Raw genomic sequence first — 19,686 nt, forward strand, 5'->3', positions numbered from 1 at the left:
CAAAATAATCACAATTATTTGCCATTCTCAATATACATTAATAGTGTTTTATTTGGAAGACTTGTTGAAGGATTCTATATGCCTAGCCTAGTCCATTGGTCTCACAAACACTCAAATTTGCCGATTTAGGCAGTGTGTAGATTACTCATCTTGATGCAAGTCCGCCGATTTAGACAGCACATTGATAAACTACAGATTCACAATTTTTAAACAATATCCAATGCAAATTCACCGATTTAGCCAACATTAGTGCAGATTTTCTGATTTAGGCAGCACGTCTTAGTGGTGTAGATTCGCCGATTTAGGCAACACCAATCACAAAATCATGCTGCAGTGTGGCTGGCCACCACTATAACTGGTATGATTTTGTTACCCGAGTATACAAAATGAAGGATAGTTGGATTTGGATTTGGATTTATGTTGACAGATATTTGTATTTGGATTTGGAAAGGGTATATGATGTTTTTTTTGCAACAATTTTTATGAAATTGGACTTGAGACTGATAAGAGTTGATTATTGGACAATGAGTGTGACCAATGATATCCTGATTCATCAAGGTATGACATATACTACTTATTCTAGTGGTATGGCACACTAGAATAGCTAGTATGTGGATGACGGTCGGCAGGCATAAGAAATGTTGTCTAATTTTATGGATTTCTCTTTTACTATTTGGATATAGATTTCTAATCATTGTTTTTGACAAGTATTATTTGCAAATTTTTATATTCGCAACTGAGGACAATTGCTTTCCAACGGATAGGTATGTTATAGAATTGATATTTTATTAATTATTGCAGCTGACAGGTGGAAACGACTGGACCGAGCTATGCCTATGTGAATGGAAACATATATATTGTACATTTTATTATTCAAGTGCTCTTTTATGAGCTTTGACCATTTATGACCGGCAAGCGAGTTTGTACTCAATTTGACCATTCAAGAAATCTATAAATGAAATACGTGCAAGAGGGAAATGGTGACTCTTGCATGGGGGGAGATTGCACCCAGCGCTTGTGTCTTCTTCTCCCCTCTCCTCCCTTGTCTCTCACCATGACGGCGTAGCACTCCGCTCTAGGAGGTGCGTCTGCATGTGCTCTCTTGCTCTCTCTCGCTCTCTTTCCCCCTGTGTTCATGTATGGTAGCAATTATGGTGCACAAGTTATTTGTCAGGTATACCATTTTGCCGATTATGACTTGCAATATGTTGTTTTTGCTATTTTGCAAGGCTCTCCGCGCTCTCATTTGTAGCACAAATACTTTGCAATGCAGTGTTTGCAAAGTTTGTTCTAGGGATGGATATGGACTACCACAATAGATGACCCTGAGGTGGATATAAATTAGGTAGACTTCATGAGCAGGAGAGGGCCTTCGGGTTGACTGAGCTTCTTTAGCTACCCAACCCACCAATGCAGGGTGGAGATGATGGTGATTGGAGTCCGACATGATGGCCCCATACTACACCATAGTGGTAATTTGTCCACAAACCTTGGGTATAGGCCTATGAAAGATGTATCTCTATGGCACAAACAAGACCATTGTGTCATAGTCAATGATGTCAGCATAAAAAAAGTTACATGCATGACAATATAAAGGTAAAATGGAACTACTAATTCAAGAGACAATGTACAAACTTGAAAGAGGGTGTATAGTATACTTCTTAATAAAGCCTACAAGACCTCTCTCTCTCTCTCTCTCTCTCTCTCTCTCTCTCTTTGTGTGTGTGTGTGAAGAAGATGAAAAAAAAATATCAACACATAACAATCATAATCTACAGGGGACATGAAACCAACCAAACAAGAAACACCTAAATTAAAAAATACTCCTAGGAATCATGATTTCAATGGTGTTCTTGCTCCATGAATCAGCCAAATGCATGGCAAGATTCTCAAGTGGCCCGATGCTAGGGTAGATTGTCACTTCGATGGTAAAGCCCACAAAGGGTTCTTGGAGAAATGAAGAGGATCAAAGACCCACCTAGATACTTCCTCTTCTTAGGATCTTTCTCCTTGTATCTTAAGGAATCCAAAAAGGCGATGTAAAAAGATTTGAAAGTGACAATGAAGGACAAGTTGCCTTAGGGTATAAGGTTTCCTAAATAGGTGGCCTACCTACTTGGTGTTGCACACTTGTCCACATCCACCCAGTTACCCAACCCTAGATCTTTTGGCAGTAAAATTATTGGCACTATAAGTATCACCCATTTGCAGTGAATGAGATTGGACTCCTTGAAGTGGAAAACATTTTCAAGAAACTCAATGAGTGTGAGCGGATCGAACCCAAAGTCACCGGGAAAGGAGCCATCATGATAGGCAAGGTGACGATGGTACAAGGGTGGGTGTGAAGAAGGAAGCTCACAAAAATTTGGACTTGGACAAGGCAGCTGGCATTAGAGGCACGTCTAAGCAAGCCATGCTCATAGAATCCATTGCCCTCATTTCTTCTACTCAACTTGAGGGGATGTAGCAATCACACACTCTCCTCTCTTGCACATGCTTTGCTAGTTTCTAGCTACCTCTCTCTCTCTCTCTCTCTCTCTCTCTCTCTCTCTCTCTCTCTCTCTCTCTCTCTCTCTCTCTCTCTCTCTCCACAAGATAAAAAACTTTCACGTGATTGCTCTTGGCCGTAAATAGCAATAAATAACAAAATTTCCAATATGCATATTACAATCGGTAAAATGTAGAACACAAATACGTACTTACTCTGTGTACTAGATAATAATTGACCTCAAACAAGCATATCATGGAAACAATCGTATACCAAGCCGAAATCCTCTTGGTGTCAGCACCTTTATTGGGGCTAAGATGTTTCTGCTTGTGCTATTGATCAAAATTTCTAGGTGACCAAAACATAAAAGAGCAACTTTAGCCACTTGATTTGCATAACCTTGACCAAGATTTCAAGATGAAAAAAACTTGAAAGTACTATATGTAAAAACCTATATATTGCATGCATTCAAGGGCTATTTAGAAAACCCCTTCGCTGTGAAATTTTCACCAATAAAAGAAAACCCTTTTCTATTCAATTTGTAAATTAGTTTTCAAGATCCTTTTCTCAAAAAACTTCTAATTGTGACAATGTGAGAAAATATAGAATAAAACAATCCCTACTACTGGACCCCCCCCCCCTCGCTTTTGCTCGTCCCCCTCCTTCATTGTTTGAGGACAACAATCGAGATGAAAAAATCCATGTTCTCTCTCTCTCTCTCTCTCTCTCTCTCTCTCTCTCTCTCTCTCTCTCTCTCTCTCTCTCTCTCTCTCTCTCTCTCTCTCTCTCTCTCTCTCTCTCTCTCTCTCTCTCTCTCGTACTATCTTCTGTTATCTCAAGGGGGTCACTACGTATAAATTTTGAATATGATGTGCGTTCAAGAACTATTTATAAAACTCCTTATCTGTGAATATTTGACAAACAAACTACACTCTTTTCCTATTCAATCTATAAATGTTTTTCTTGATTCCATTTTATGATACCCTTCTCAATGTCAAAATGTGAGAAAAAATTAAATTTTGTAATCCATTTTACTGCACTCACGTGCTAGTCACATAATTTTCAATTGAACCCCCCCCCACCCCCCCCTCCCCACCAAGTTTGTTATATTATATCAAAGAGCTGAAAGTTCGAGGTATCAAAAAATGCAAAATTACAAGCAAACCAAATGAAAGACAACATGCATATTCTCACCAACTAAATGCATAAGTCATGCTTGTATCATGATGCAAAAAGAACCGAAGTAACATTAAATTTTGTAGGCGTGGTTTTTGATGCATTCCTCCCTGTCAATCGTGCAAACATTTCTACCAATGATGTACTATAGGGTAGGACCAAAAGAGATGTTTAGCAAACTCAAGTTTGAGACAACGAGGGCATCAACCATCTGTAATATTTTTTATTTGCAACAATTCTCCAAGAGGCATAGCCATAGTCAAAACCCTCTACAAAAAACATTTGTGCCTAAAAGAGCATTAAAGAGACCACATACTAGAAGAGCGAGTTTATCAGTCGACCATTTAAAGCTCCTATTCATGGACCAAATTCAATTGCATATGACATGTATAAAAACATAAGGAAGCAAGGCAAGATAAATTCTTGTGGTAGACAAAAGCCACTAATTTGCTTCAAAAGTAGGTAATGACCAATCGGGAATCTATTAACATTCAAATTACATGAGAGCTAAGTATCCAAAAGACACTCCCCCAACTTGTCTCAAGCAATAATGAGTCCAAATCTTAGTGTGAATTTATCCATTTGAATTCCAAGAGGAAATCTTGCTAAAGACTCGAGTGAGGACCCAATCAATAAGCTGTTTGTGAGATACATCAACCCCCATTGGAGCCTCATAGGGTAGCCAAGATGTCTAAAGACAAATCCCTAAGGAATTCTTTTACCTCTGCAAATTAAGTGGTCAAATCTATCGGTTGAGATATTTACAAGATGATACTTATTGAGATTAAGGAAAACATAACTACGAGAGTAAATACTGAAACACAGGACATACAAACACAGGACATACATTTACTAATATCTACATTATCAACTTGGAGAAAGGAAAATGTATCATTAGCAAACGCAAGAACGATCAATGATAATGAGCAATAGTTATAGACCATGCAAATTTTCCTATTTGGCTTGCAATTCCAAAAAGTAAAAGAGGGGATGGATTGCAATGGCAAAGAGAAGGGGAGTAAGTGGACAATTGTGCCACTTACTCCCCTTCTCTACATATTTTGATAAGAGCACTCAGCTTACCATTGACAACGACGAGATATTTCACCAATCCCCACTAAGACCCTACAAGATGCCATTTGAGGACCAAAGACAAGCTTCAACAAGACAAACATTATAAAATCCCATTTCCTAAAATCAAACCTGGCCTTTTCAAAATCTAACTAAAGCAAGATAAACTTTTGTTTTTTTCGTTCTACTTCCATGCCAAGCATGACTGTAAGAATGTTATCATATATAGATATTCCTGCTATGACACTAGATTGTGCTCTGTGAATATGCTCACTAAGAACAAGGGTGAGTCAAAAGTCCTTCGCAATTATTTTATAAAGAATACTCATCATTGTTATTGATCTCCAGTGATTTAACAAAGAACAAGGGTGATTCTCAAAGAAAAATCCTTTGCAAATATTTTATAAAGAATACCCATCATTGTTATAGGTCTCCAATGATTCAACAAAGAGGGGAACAACTGTTTAGATACAAGTTTTGTAATTCCTTGCTTGAGATTGGGCTGCATATGCTCAACCACCAAACATTCTCTAGAATTTTTTGTCTTAGCCTGGCATAAAAATCTGTTGAAGTACCCTTAATCTTGCAATTCCTTTTTTCTACATAAATCTAGCTCTTTTAGCTATTTTAATATCAAAAGCAGAAAAAATTTCCTTATGTCAATTAAGCTTTCCAAATTTTGATATGTGAAGCACTGTAAGTTCTGGTGCAAGAGAGCCTCAATAGTATTACATGCTATCTTAACTTCTTGTTTGTTCTAATTAGCTAGAGTTGCACCCACACATTCAATACATTGTTGCATTTAAATACACAAGTGATTCCAAGGATCACTAGGAGTGAGAGTATGAATTTCCTTGATTTTGTCAACTAAACGCCTGAGTCTAAAAAATCAAGAGGATGGAGCAAAGTTTTTTGATCAAGCCAAGACCAAGACGATAAGTGCTTCACTATTATGTCTATGTGATAGGGAAAGTAATTAACACTCTTAATTTGTGCTTGGGATATATGTCTAGCATGAAGACCAGTTTCGAAAACATGAGAATTTCTCTGCCACACATGGTTGGAGCATGCATTTAATGAGAACAAGGGTGAACCCAAAAAATTAATGTTAAAAGGTCCGCATGTTTTGGAAAGATGGAGAACTGGAGGATTTTTAGCACCAATCACATGTGACTTCCAATGCTTGGATGCTGGTAGGATTTTTGTGCACCTACTCTGACATACCATTGCGACGAGCTTCATGCTAGTTTACAACTCCAATTGTTACAACACTTCATTAATTGTGGGGTGTCTACAATCCTATTACCTTATATGGGGATCTCCTAGGGTATCTGGGGTTTCTTGCTCCCAAGGTAAGAAAGAGCACTCCTCGTTGCACATGATTGACACACCCATGTGGAATATATGGCATTCTTTTCATCCATACTCAAACATTCTACATGATAGCAGATACTGCATGAGTCACATTGCACCATTACTTTGTTATCGAAACCATTTAAACTTCTACAACAGTCACAATTCTCTCCCATTATAAGCACCCCATATTCATCAAGATATATAATTCTCTTGTTGTCCTCTGTATCATCCATCAATAAATCCAAGATATATTGTTGCTAAACATGTAAATCAAATGTGATATCAAAGTCGATCTCTCTCTTTGTGCCACTTGATAGGTAACTGCATGGAAAACCAGCCTGAAATGTGCAACCCCAACAATCAAAAGTTTTTTGCAGACCAGTAGAAATAGCTTGCAGGTGCATCATTGAGTCCATCTTGTACAGCAAACCTTTATCAAATAATGAGTTTATTGTCTGCGAGTCAAAAAAAAAACAATTCTTTATAGTATTTCCAAAGTGGCATACAACTAAGTGCATCTTAGTCTACTTGGACTTTTGGATAGACCTTGAGCGTGGACACACTTTGAAGGGCCACACAAAGCTGAGCAAGACCAGCGTTGCTGTGAGCAACTAAAGCAAGCTGAGCAAGACAAGCATTGATGCAGGCAGCGTCCTTAAGGCGACGTGCATCAACAAAGCAAGTGACTATAGAGCAGAAATTTTGCACAGACAATAAACAAGGGGCTAATGTGCTGGTTCAAAATCTAGATAGCAGCTCAGGTGCGACGCACGCAACTCTCTTTGTTAGGGTTCATGCAGGTTTGTTGCGCCTCTCTCTGCAACTCACAGGTCACAACGAACGGGCAGCACATAAGAAGCGTGAGGATGCAGAAACACTAAGGGAATAGATGCAAGGGAGGTTCTTGCAAGCTAGCACAAGTCGTGTAGGTCACGCATATCATAGATGATGGACCAACCAAACAACACTTTTGATCCAAATGCATTTGAAACCCCATCGAAAGCAAAGGTCAAATTTAGGCGGAAAAGTCGGCACAACACTTTGTCATCTGGTTCTCTCAAAGCAAGAAAACTATCCAGGGAAAAGGATGAGCTAATATTTGAGAAGATACAAGTGATGATTAAGATGGAGTTGAAGCTTATAAGAGGAGACTTGGAGAAAGAGAGATATGCAACTTTGGAGAATTATAGAAATTCCATGTATGCATGTATAAGGAAAGAGATGCTTAGTAAGTGTGATGAGATGTACATGTTCATGCATTTCTCTTGGTTCATCTAGTCAGTCCCAGTTTCTCTCAAGGACAGGTGCTAAGGAGTGAGGGCTGTTTTGTGGCTGTGCCTAGTCAGTGTGAGGTAGGTTTCTCATGTCAGGTTGTGTCTATCCATGTTTAGCCTTGGATTTTGGATCAGTTCCATGGCCTACTATGACCCTTTTGCCCTTACCAGATTTCACCCTTGCAATTCAATTCTTTCCCAAAGCACTAGGGCTAGTTGCTCCTCTCTTGCCCTTTTTTTCCATTTATTGGGCATTTATGCCAGGTCCTGAAGCGGCATGTGTGGGTCAGGCAGCCAGCCCTGAGGAGCAAGAGCGGGTCACTTCTGTGTGTACGCAACTCTAAGGGGCCTAACGGTAGCCCCTATCATTGTGTAGTCGCCCACTAGCGTTTTCAGCAGGTTCAGCCCAACGCTTTTGATAGGCACCAGGTCAGCTTTTTTGCCATGTCATGAGTGCAGCATGCGCGATGACGGGCAGTGGATGCAGCGCTTGGTTATCACCTCTACGGTGTAGTGCTTTCTCACGGCGGTCTTCCGTAGGTCTTATGATCATGCAGTGGCAGGTTTCCTTGACCCAGCTCTAGATGTGGATCTAGATCTAGCCAAGAGGAGATGCACCAGATCTATGCTCTCAAAGTATGTTGGAGGTGATGCACATGATGAGACCATGTCAATGGTTTCGTGTGTGGGAGGAGTTGGCAATGTCACTAGTGTCGCAGTTGTGTGTGTCACAAAGTGATGATGTGGCATGACCACCCAGACAAGCTGATAAGAATGCTTATTTTATAAGTTGCCCCAACATATGGAAGTTATGTCCAATGGGGGCCCATGGGGACACAAAGAGAATAAAAGATTAATTGCGTTCAGTTGCTGCTGGCGTGGCAAGATTTCCAAAAAATGCGTTGGTTGGCTAATGTGGTAGGCTGTACAAAAATCCACAATTTGTTTTGACTGTGTTTGTAGCGGTAGATTTTGGACCAGATGCTTTTGAGAACTAAAGCCTTTTATGTACTGCTTTAAGAAGGCTTAGAGCCTATAAAATTGTATCAAGGGACTCTTTGTTTCTCATATTTTCCTAGGAGCTCTAAGCAGAGAGGACCTGTGGAATTTATACTTTGCTCAATTCTTGCTGTAAAAATAAATACCAAAAGGGGCGCCAGACTTTGGGGCCAATACCTCTAGGCACGGAACTACGTCAGGCCATGTCGTCTCTCATCACAGTGTGATTAAGTTGATTAAGTGATTTCCAATTATTCTCACGTGTTGTGCTAGAATTCCAACTTGGGGTGTCCAAGTTTGTTACAGTGGTATCAGAGCTCAATCAATTTTCCTTCTACAAAGAATCCGATCCCTTCTATTACGACACACATGGATACAGTCGACGAATCTCGCAAGGACCAGAGCAATACACCTGACAATCCACGGTCGGGTGAAAGCACAAAAATTCAAATGGACGACGGCCGTCTTTTGTCAATTCACAAGAAGAGTACGGGCCACCACGGCCCACGAAGTATGAATGAATGGAGATGCAACGTCAACAACAGGTTGATGCTTGTGCTCGGTAGATGCTCCAATATTCAAGGATCCCCAATATGCAAAATTTTTGACCAAGCATCCGATCAACGAAATGCATACCTGGTGGTGTATAGCCATTGACTCACCTCTAAAATCACCACTGAAGAAAACACCTACACCATGGGTGTACACTGATGATGAACTTGATGATGTGGTAGAATGACGAGTCAACCGAATCTTGAGGACCACAAAGCATTCAAAGAGACATAGCCAAGGAGCATACCACCCTCTTTGCAAATGCACGAAAGGCAAAGAAGCACGTACGTTTTGAGGGTGTTTCCAACTCATTCTCATTTTTGCATTGCCAAGGGTATTTAGGGCACGAGGACTTTTACATCATGTCCTTGGTAGGGTGTGACGTCTTCCTAGGAATCCCTTGGTTCCACAAGAACAGCGTTGTGGTCGATTATAGGGCCACAAAATCTACTTTGAAGAATGAAAAGGGTCAAGAGATTGTACTTGATGTTAAGTTGAAGGGCGAATGCATCCCATTTGTATCGGCTTTGGCCGTTTCAAAATTAATAAAATCTATTCTTTTTGTTTACTCGATCTTTCTAAAAGAGCTGAATGATCAACAAAGGTTAAATATGTATGGTTTAGAAAAGAAACAACAAGAATTTTTACATGCACAGGCTAACTATTTCTCTGAAGGCCTACCAAGCGAGTTACGTCCTCGTCCTGAAGATCACACGATTGATTTGATTCCAAGTAGTACACCTTACCGAGTTAGTCAAGCCCAAAATGAAGAAATAATATACCAGGTAAAAGAACTTTTGGAAAAGGGCCTTATCCAACCTAGCACTTCACCTTTCTGCTCACCACTGCTACTAGTTATAAAGAAAGATGGATCTTGGAGAATGTGCATTGACTATATAGATCTCAATAAAATCACCATCAAGAACCGATTCCAAGTCCAAGCCAACCTGACAGCCCAAGTATCTAAATTGCAGTCCCTAGGGAAATCCATCTGAAACCCTCACCTAGCAGCCAATCAGACATAGAAGCACTACCAACCGAGAAAGCCACTGTCTTTCTCCAGTTGATTAGTGCGACTGATGCACAACAAAAGGTCTCAAGAGCTTGCTCACACTTGTGAAGGCGAGCCTCTTGGCCCTCCAAGTACGAAGCTGAGTCGTCTGCAAACTCAGCATCCAGTAGCTCGTCTCCCCGAATAGGGAGCGCTAAGCCATGTAGATCAACCTGCTGTGAAACCAAAAATCTTCTCATTGCCTCAGCATAGAACAAAAAGAGGAAGGGGGCAAGAGGACAACCATGTCTGACCGAACGTGTGAGCATGAAACGATCACCTCTACCACCTCACAAAAGTACCTGAATGTGTGCCTGTCTGTAAAGAGCTTACACACCTCTGATCCACGCATCTAAGAAGCCCATCCTGCATAGATTTCCCTCTAAAATGTCCTAGTCAGCTCTATCGTAGGCCTTCTCAAAATCGATAAGAAGTATCACCAGATCCTCACGACGGAGGTGCGCAAGGACAGAAGTCTCCCAAAAAGTAAAGATGTTGTCAAGGATACTACGCTCCTTGACAAAACCTGTCTGTGTCCCATGTATGATGCTCTCTAGAAGTGGTTGAATCCTCAAAATCAAAGACTTGGCAAGAATTTTGTAGGCTAAGTTGAGGATGGTGATGGGTCGCCTCTGTCGAATCTCATCCAAGGAGCCACCCTCCTTGGGAATGAGGTAAATCAATCCCTCTGTCATGCTAACAGGCATCTCTCCTGTGTGTAGGATGTACTGAAAAGCGCTGCAAAAATTTGAGCCAAGCAAGTCCGAGTACTCCAAGAAAAAGCTGGGAGTCAAACCATCCTTACTTGGACAACTACCACGGGAAAGTTCTCTGAGGTTTGCATGGAGCTCCTCTAGCTGAAGAGGCAGCTCAAGCCTCTGGCGCATCTCCTCAGTCACAAGACAACACATCTGTGCCCAAACTTTCTCTCTCCATGCATCATGACGCTCTGACTAAGGCTCTGCTGACAGCAGGTCACGGTAAAATTCAGAAGCAACTTCTCGCATTTCCTCTGGCTCTGAAGAAAATGACCCGTCTGGCCTCAGCAATTGGCTGACCGTGGCATGTGCATGTTGGGGCCCCATTGTCTCAAAGAAATCCCTTGTCACTCTATCACCCATCGGGGTCCACTGAGATGCCTATCGATGGAAAGCAAACTCATGGTATCTCTCATACGTGCTGGTGAGCTCGAGGCGAGCCTGTTAAACCTACTCCTCCCACTAGGGACTATCTGAATGTTACTCCTACATCCTGTGCAAGGAAGCAATGCCTCATTGGTGAATCTGATCCTTCTCTCTCACTACAGCCAGGTGGTGAGCCGTAGAATCCTGGAGAAATAGACGACTAAGCTGAGCAAGTCCGGAGGCCACTCTATCAGCAAGAGAGTCCTGCATGTCTAAGCCCTCTGTCCAAAGAGCCACCACTCGCTCTATGAGTGCAGTCCAGCAAGACCCTCTCAGGGATGCATAACATCATGCTCCACCTCCTCTGTCTATCTGTCATTGTGAGGATGACTGGTGAATGTTCCAAAAGAGAAGTCCCAGCCAAAATGAAAATTGTCCCACCCAAGTCACATAAGTGGCCACTAGTGTAGAATAGATCTATTTGAGATAGATTCACTCCTCCCACTCTACGGTCTGTCTGAGAGAAGGCTAGGCTGTCTGGGGCCTCACAAAGCTAGAATGCTTCCACACATTTGAAACCTGTAGAGTCATACATAACTTCTCCCAAGCTGCCAACTCAACTCCATCCATTGTAGTATGGTTACCTCCAATCCTGTCAGAGGGGTCCTCAAGTCACCCCCAATGCACCATTGCTTTGCCTGCGACACAAACTCTACAATGTGAGACCAAAACTCTACTCGTACACTCGCCACATTGGGTGCATAGATGTTTAGGAAACCTAAGAGGCACCCTTGAACCTGCATAGTGATCCACTGATCCCTGCTAGGCACAATTATCCCTCTGTCCACAATGGCCTGCTGCCAAGAGTCCGCAATAGTCATACATACCCCTCCTTGGATGCCACTAGGTCCAAATGCAGCTGACCAAAAAGTCTCATATAGCCCACGCAAAAGCTGACGACAATGTTGGAGAGGGGGAAAGGGAACACACCCAGCACACAACACAATGCCTAACTATAGCCCAGGGTATACACAGCACCCCAATCCACTAGAGTTCACCTTCAAAACTCAACACTACCCGCAAACAAACCACCGCTTTCCCAAAACCATACGCACATACGCCTTGCAATTCACCAGACACACTCAATCACTCCGCTTCGCTCAATTCACAGCCTTCCACACTCATACAACCTCTCTCTTTGCACGACCAACCTCGGGGGGGCACACACACCTACACACGCCCGGAAACACACGCACACAAGCAGAGAAGAGAAGGGGGAAAGGGGAATGACGCCTTGAAATAGTAGGGAATAGTCTACTAGCATAGGCAATATCATGTACATCCAACACACGCCGACATGAACCTTGGCAACCAAAAAACAAGAGCTCCAAAAGCCTTGGCAAAAAAACCCTCTTTGGTCCAAAGCCTCCGATTTGGCAAAAGACCCTCAAAAATGAAGAAAAACCTCCTTTTATAGGGGTGTGCCTAGAAATCTCAAAAAAGAAAAAAGTGGTGTGCTTCCATGTAGTGCACTCCATTTGGAGTTCCTTTTAGAAGTTTTATGCATTGCCAACACTTGGCTTAGTTATTTTGGAAAGCTTTGCATGCTACACCATGGCCCTTTGGCCCCTTGCATTTCATTTGGCTTTGTCCACCTCTTTGCTCCCGAATTTCCCTTCTCGCTCTCCTTGCATGTTGCTGCGGGGCCTCTCCCTTACACGAGGGGGGGAGGCAATAGCGATGTCTCTATTGCTCTCCTCCTTCTCCTCAAAATTTCGGGCCGCGCGGGACCATTTCACTGCCACGTCAACATTTCCAACTGCCGGACTTTGCCGCCGCTCCAGGCGCGCGCCACCACGTCGCTGCCACACTCGCCTACCCTGCCAAAACTGCCCAAATTTCCGCCTGCGTAGCGCCCTTGGTGCCCACGCCATAGCCCAGCAGACCACGGAGCTCCAAGAGCTCTCCACCTTATGATACCAATGAGGCTTACTCGCCCCAGCCTATATACTACAAGCCCGTCCCTCCGTCTTGTGCATGTGGGCTCATACGCCCAGCCATGTGGCATTCCCAGGGCTCATGGCCATAAGCTCCAAAAAAGCCTCCAAACATATTTATATAAAAAAAACCTCTTTTCTGGCCTTCTTCTCCCAGCCTTTATAATCTGCTCCTCAATTGGAACCGCGTGCCGTGAAGCCATGCCGAAACTTTACCATGTATGTCCAGTGCCATGCAACCCTTCCCGCACTTTGACTTTACTGAGTCCGCCGTCTGAGGCCGCCAAAAAACAGGAAATGCATCTGCAAGCATTCAACCGCCCAATGCTCCGTTTTTTCTCCACACTGTAACTCGATGCTTAGAGCTCAGAATCATGAGCCGTCAACTTCTGCTTGACCCGTATGATGTATGCTATTATTTAGAACCTTGGCGAGGCCCAAAAACTGCCAAATGTCACATCTTCCAATGCGGCCAAGTGGGCTGCATTGGAGGCCCAGACCCGGCCCCCTTGAAATCTTTAACTGACCATAACTCGCTATCCAGAGCTCCGATTCGCATTCCGAGAAGACAGGCATGCTCCACAACTCGATCACTACACGTATATACACTGACATCAGCCCGGGCCACCTGTCCCCAGCTGCCCTGTCCGGCAAGAATCTGTAAACCACCAAAACTTTAACCTTTAATAACTTGGGCTTCGTAGCTCGGTTCGATGAGCCATCTGGACCTGTCCCTTCAGCACTTCAAGCTCTTCATTCCTGGATCCCAAAACTGATCTTTTCATCTCTTTCACCTGATACTCCAATTAGCCCCTTGTGTAACCTTCCTTGGCCTATAAGCCGCATCACGCATACACCTCCGCTGCTACCTGCTATCCCGTGACCTTCCTGGGTGCTCCAGTCCTTTGCCATGCTTTTTCTTTCCTGTACACACCTATCCATGCCATCTTCTAGAGTCGACACACTTTGGCTGCACCAACGTCTAATGCGGTTCTTACACAGATGATGCTCCTGTAGCATAAGAAGGTCAATCTCTCCTCCCACAAGGCATCGCTGAAGCTCCTGATGCAGTCGGCCCCTCTAGCGCTAAAACTGGGGCCCACCTAATCCATGCACGTTCCATAAGATGATCCTCATGGAAAGTGAGAGAGAACTGATGCTACAGTAGCAGCTAACCATGCTATCTTCGAGGCACGCTTGGATGGGGAGTAATCCACATCCGAGTGTCCCTGAGATAGGCGTGACCACAAAGAGTGTCTAGCCCAAGCCCAAGTAGAACGAGCCGTGTGCAAAGAAACCTCCTCTGTCCAGGAGTCCTCATGTATGTGTACATAAAATGGCGGGCTCTACATGTCAGCAAAGAAATGAACCACAATGTGTCTACATCCTGCTAAGTCTAGAGGTGTCACTAAAAACTTGGCCAATGGCCACAGACTCTGAACCAAGTCTATAACCCCTAGGTCTCCCATGTGATGAGAGAACTCGAGGGTCTGTGCCTACAACCACTCCAACAATGAGTATAGAGTCCACTCAGACTGGTCCCTATAGTATAAGGGAAAAGAGAAGCCAACCACTAAGTCCAGGGCCTCTATCCCTCTAGCTGCAAGGAACAATACATGAACTTTGAAGCAAGCTGCCTCAAGGTCTGGTGAGGGGTCGATGAGAAACCATGTAAAGTGGTAGGCAAAGAAATCCCAATGACGGTGAATGTAGAAGCTCATCAAACCACAAAAAACTGTTGCAAAGGGGGATGTCTACACCAGAAAAGGGGGTCGCAAGAAAGGCTGTCCCTCTCTCGCCAAGATACTTGTGGAAAAAGTGTTGCCAAGAGATCTCCTAGCTACTGAGGAAGGTCCTACCCCCTGGACGGCTACGGGGAAGGAACAAGAGAAGATGTGGAAGCACGGGGGCTCGTGGGAGAAGGAGGAGAAGGAGGGCATGGGGGAGCAGCAGAGGGAGGAGGGCAAGGTGGAGAAGCAGAGGAAAGAGGTGGAGGGGGAGAGGCAGAGGGGAACTCCGGGGGAGGAGGGGTTGTCGGAGGTGAGACTGAGGTGGAGGGTAGATCAGGGACCTCGTCCTGTTGAAGCGGGTCCAATCGGTTCCCTGTGGGAACCCATTGCATCTCCACTGGAGCCTGGGGACCACTCTGAGTGCCAGGCTGCTTCGTGACCCCTGTCGACATCGACTAGGAACCTGTTGCCAGCCCTCCTTCGCTTGAGCCCCAGGCTCGGAGAGTTGCTCTCCCTATGACTCTGTCCTTGAAGACTGGGATTGATCCTGTGGTGTAGTTTGGGGTCTTCTCCGTGGAGAGGTCTTTGCAAGATGGAATGACGGAACCAACCTCCACTCACCCGAGGTAGAAGGATGACCTTTGGGAGAGTGTGGGTGTTTCGAACCAGAACACGTTGTCGAGAAATTTGCGGTCTTGCTAGGAAAGCACCAGGCTTATGGCTGTGAGAGTTTGTGAGAGAACTCGACAAAAACTATATGAAGGAGTTAAACCATAGATGCCATGAAGACTAGGGTTTGGAAAGAAGTACTATCAAAGAAGCCCACCCATTCTCTCTTGCACTCACACGCACAAAGAAAGAACACAAAAGAAAATGTCAAAATAACACAAAGATGAAAACATCAAGGCTATGGTCATATCGTATCATGGGTAATATGAAAGGGTTAACAGATGAGTTAATGGCATTCAATCTTGGCTGCCCAAATAGGCTACGAATTGTTCTTTGGAATTGTAGTTTTGTGCTTACCATAATATATATATTTTGTCTAGTGATTGGGATTAATTGTGTGTACAAATCCTCTTGGTTCATAGCAAGATAACTACGCTTACGTCAAAAGAAAAGTTATAGTCTATGAGAGGTAGTATGATGGGATCCGGTGATAGAAGTATTTCATTGAGCCGTTCTGGGCCAAAGAGAAACACTATACGTTATTGAAAGTGTATTTTACGGCTAATCCATACGTTAATTCTAATAGATCGTACAGAGTGAAAGCGATAGAAATTATCATCATGTGGGTTATTCATCTAGGATAGTATGTGAGAAATATAGATATGAGAGAAGTGAAGAGATGAGAAGTTTCCCTCCCAAGCCCTATTCTTGCCCGTAAGCAATAAGGATACTGCGGGGAGAGATGTACCTGTAGCAAAGAGAACCTAGAGAGGATGAATTACTAAGAATGAGAGAGATAGGTTTGGTTAAGGAGATGAGATTAGATACATATATATATGTTGGATTAGAGATGAAAATGAAAACAACAAGAAATCAAGAAAACATCAATGTAGAACACATCTTACTTGAAACCCTTCGGCACCATTATTGATGGGAGAGAGAAGAAGAGGGGAGAATTCAACGTTGATTGATACGCCAAGTACAACACCTTCTTTGATTACAGTTGATCCTCCAAGGATGGCGTACAAAAATGGCTAGTTTTTCTCTAGGAGAAAGTGTAGGCTTGGGCTTATGTTAATGGGGCTAAGTACAATTAGGCATTACTACTCACTCCCTCAAGAATTCCTCTCATCAATGGCTTGAATGCTTGAGTTCCTTCCAAGGAAGAAGAGGTCCCCTTTTATAGGTGAAGGGAACCCACAAGGGTTTACACAAGAAAAGAGGAGCCAGTGTGAACAGGAATTGGAAAAGTTGGAAATGAGCTGTCCCTGCATGATGTGGGCAGACCGGGGTCCAGTATTTTGATCATATCTCCTCAACTGTAGCTCCAAATAAAAAAGTAAAAATATGGGCAGAAACTTCAGCTCATTAGCTACGATTTTCATTTTAAAATCATTTTCCAATTCGGATTGGAACCTTGTGTAAAAACTTCATCAAAATAGGGTCCATTTATGGCAGCAAAAGTCTTCATGTGGTCCCCTTAGCCTAGACTTTCATTTGATTCCAAAGGACACCTCATGCCATATGAAAGCATGACATTGCTCCTTGACAAAGTTTTGTAATCATGCTTGCAATAATGCATTAAAATAAATGTATCTTTGAAATCATGCCACCTAGTGTCCCACTAGGATTTGATTCCCTCCTAGTAGCTATTTAAAAAGAAATATATGAAAAATACATAGAATATATATAGATTGGAAATTACTCTAGATATAGGATCTAGATAAGGTGTGAGATAATAATGAGATGGTAGAAAGAAAGAATCAATGCTTTTTGCCCCAAGTTAAAGAGGTGGAGCTATTGACACTTTTCCCATAGTATTTTTTGATGGTAAAGTAAGAATACATTACCCTTGAGATAAATAATAAGATGAGATAGAAAGCTTATTTTTATACTTACATATGCATATGTACATTATAGGAAATATAATTATGTATCTAAAAAGTTACAAGATAACTCTTGTAGCATGTGTTCCCACTATGTACATGTCACAGCACGACAACGTACTATGGGGATGTCGACTGCCATGGCAGCTACACAGACTGTCGTGCAAGGTGTCTCCAGGGCAGTCCCAATCGTTGAGCCTACCTGGAAAGGAGCAAAAGGTACTCCCTTCTCACGTCGAGGAAGCAGACTGAGATGGGCATGTAAGCCTCCTCAACAAGAATGTCAGTAGTTGGATTGAAATCGTGGTGCCACTGTCGAAAGTGTGATCGAACTCCTCTGATGGCTAGGGGGCTCATCGCAATGACCTTGGACGCCATCTCAGGAGTCTCAAACTCTATCTGGTAGTAGCCACGTTCGAGAAGCTAAACATCGAGAATATTGCCCACCTCTGCAATAAGGCAGGCTTGAAGGAGATCGCGCACTGCCCCTTTGCTGGGTTTGGTGCTGAGAATATTGCAAATAACAGAGGTGGCCTAAAGGCGCGCCACCTATGCCTCTAAGCTCACTTGTTCTGTCGGCGAGAGATCAAGTTGGATGGTGGGTTCTGTAGGGTCGTTCAAGAGGGTTGTAGTGGAGTCCCTCTATGGCAGACCAGAATCCTCCATCTGTGTCTACTACTGCAAGGGTGAACAAAGGGGAGTCGAAGGCGTCAAAACGAGCAAAGTGAGTCGTTGCCGCTCTGAACCAACTCTGACAGAGAAAGATACTCGAGGCGGGGGGAATGGCACAAGCAGGAGGAGCGGGGGGGGGGGGTGGGGGGGGGGGGGGGGGGGGAGGGGGGGGGGGGGAGGGGGGGGGGGGGGGGGGGGGGTGGGGGGGGGGGGGGGGGGGGGGTTTGGGGGGGGGGGGGGGGGGGGGGGGGGGGGGGGGGGGGGGGTTGGGGGGGGGGGGGGGGGGGGGGGGGGGGGGGGGGGGGGGGGGGGAGGGGGGGGGGGGGGGGGGGGGGGGGGGGGGAGGGGGGGGGGGGGGGGGGTGGGGGGGGGGTGGGGGTGGGGGGGGGGGGGGGGGGGGGGGGGGGGGGGGGGGGGGGGGGGGGGGGGGGCGGGGGGGGGGGGGGGGGGGTGCTTTGGGGGGGGGGGGGGGGGTGGGGAGGGGGGGGGGGGGTGGTAAGGAGCCTGAGGAGCAACCTGAAGTAGAAGAGAGCGATGAGATACTCGTTCTAGAATAGATACTGGCTCACAAGGAAAGGAAAGGGAAAGGTAAAGTGATACAGCGGTTCTTAGTGAAATTCAAGAACTACCCGGCATTGGATGCAAAGTGGATGTCACAAATTGATAACGTGGCATGACTATCATAATAATCAATATCTAATTCTCCTAAATTATTTTCTCATGTTAAACTGACCATTTAATATGGGGAAGTGCGAGGGGAGAAAAAGCTAGAATATTGGTTAAGCTAGCAGACTGGCCACAGTAGGGATCCAAAGGAGGGAAAATAGAGATCCAAAGGGCGGGAGGCATCTACAAAAGAGCAATGTGCAACAATGGTCTTAAAAGACCCTAAGGTTTAGTCCATTAAGACTTCCAAAATGCTAAGGTTCCAAAATTCAAAGGTTGTGTCCAAAGGTCAACTTTAGGGAAAATTGGATGCTTTGTGTGTGTCCCAAAAGTCTTTTGTCAAGCCCTACATAGGAGGGGGCGAGCCCAGGAAGTAGGGGATGAGAGAGAAACTCACACACATACACACAAGCTCCCTTTGTACACAAGGGGAAAGAGGGACACATGTCAGCTCCCCAGCCCAGATGCCCACAAGGTGTACTCAAATCCTATTGGATGGCCTTGGAGGTGGACCAATGAGAATTAGACTAGAGTAAATCTAGCTTAATTAATTTAAAAACACTTAATAAAAGAAACAATAATAATTAAGCTCTCTTATTGGACAATCTCCCAAGGGGACCAATGACCATTCAGCAGCCCAATGGCTTGCATGATTCCTACTGTCCAGGAGGCAAAGGGGTCCAATGAGAGTTTATTTGAATTATTAAATTACGTAAAGCTCTCACAAAAGGGGAAAGGGGGACACATGTCAGAAGGCTATCAATTATGCTGCTTAATTATCATTGGCTAAGCCTGAGGAGGTCCAATAGGATGCTAGCATGAGTAATTAGCAAGGGGGGTCGACCAAGAGAGAGAGGGGGCTGATTTTTGCAAGGCATTATTGACACACACACACACAATAAATGTGTGGAGCAGGAAGACTCTCTCTCTCCTTCTCAAGATTTAATGGAAAGCTTGTGAGAAGGAAGGCCTACA

The 19,686-nt window shown here is 44.2% G+C and overlaps 1 pseudogene; it reads right to left on the bottom strand.

The window, feature by feature from the left end:
• Positions 1 to 1,813: 1,813 nt before the first annotated feature.
• On the bottom strand, positions 1,814 to 13,025 carry LOC147462271 (chlorophyll a-b binding protein 1B-21, chloroplastic-like; annotated as a pseudogene).
• Positions 13,026 to 19,686: the final 6,661 nt, after the last annotated feature.

Source organism: Adiantum capillus-veneris, chromosome 2, assembly GCF_014529385.1.
Source record: "Adiantum capillus-veneris isolate H3 chromosome 2, ASM1452938v2, whole genome shotgun sequence".
In the NCBI taxonomy this organism is placed as follows: domain Eukaryota; kingdom Viridiplantae; phylum Streptophyta; class Polypodiopsida; order Polypodiales; family Pteridaceae; genus Adiantum; species Adiantum capillus-veneris.